This window comes from Buceros rhinoceros, unplaced genomic scaffold, assembly GCF_000710305.1.
Source record: "Buceros rhinoceros silvestris isolate BGI_N320 unplaced genomic scaffold, ASM71030v1 scaffold24032, whole genome shotgun sequence".
NCBI lineage: Eukaryota > Metazoa > Chordata > Aves > Bucerotiformes > Bucerotidae > Buceros > Buceros rhinoceros.
This window is the reverse complement of record NW_010397532.1, coordinates 15,548-15,881: the sequence shown is the minus strand read 5'-3', so window position 1 is coordinate 15,881 and position 334 is coordinate 15,548.

The window sequence follows — 334 nt, the reverse complement described above, 5'->3', positions numbered from 1 at the left end:
CTTGCCGAATCCCCCGCCAGCCACAGTCTGCGTGGAGGGAAGGAGCCCGGTGTGGGAGCGGGGCTTTTCCCGGCTTAGTGTCCCACTGGCCTTGAAGCGAGTGTCCTGGCCCGTAATCGGGGCAGCAGGATATGGGACAGCCGGGGCGTGAGGTCAGGGTAGTGAGGAGATGGCTGCAGGCGTTGGGCACTGTGAGGACTCGCCTGCAGCCTCTCCAGGGCTGGTGTTCAGGGTGATTTGGCACAGGGGAACATGGAGGAAGGTGTTTTGTCCTGGTTAAAGACAGTTACAGCTCTGTGTGCCAGCATTTGTAAGAGGCAGCCGGGAGCATGAG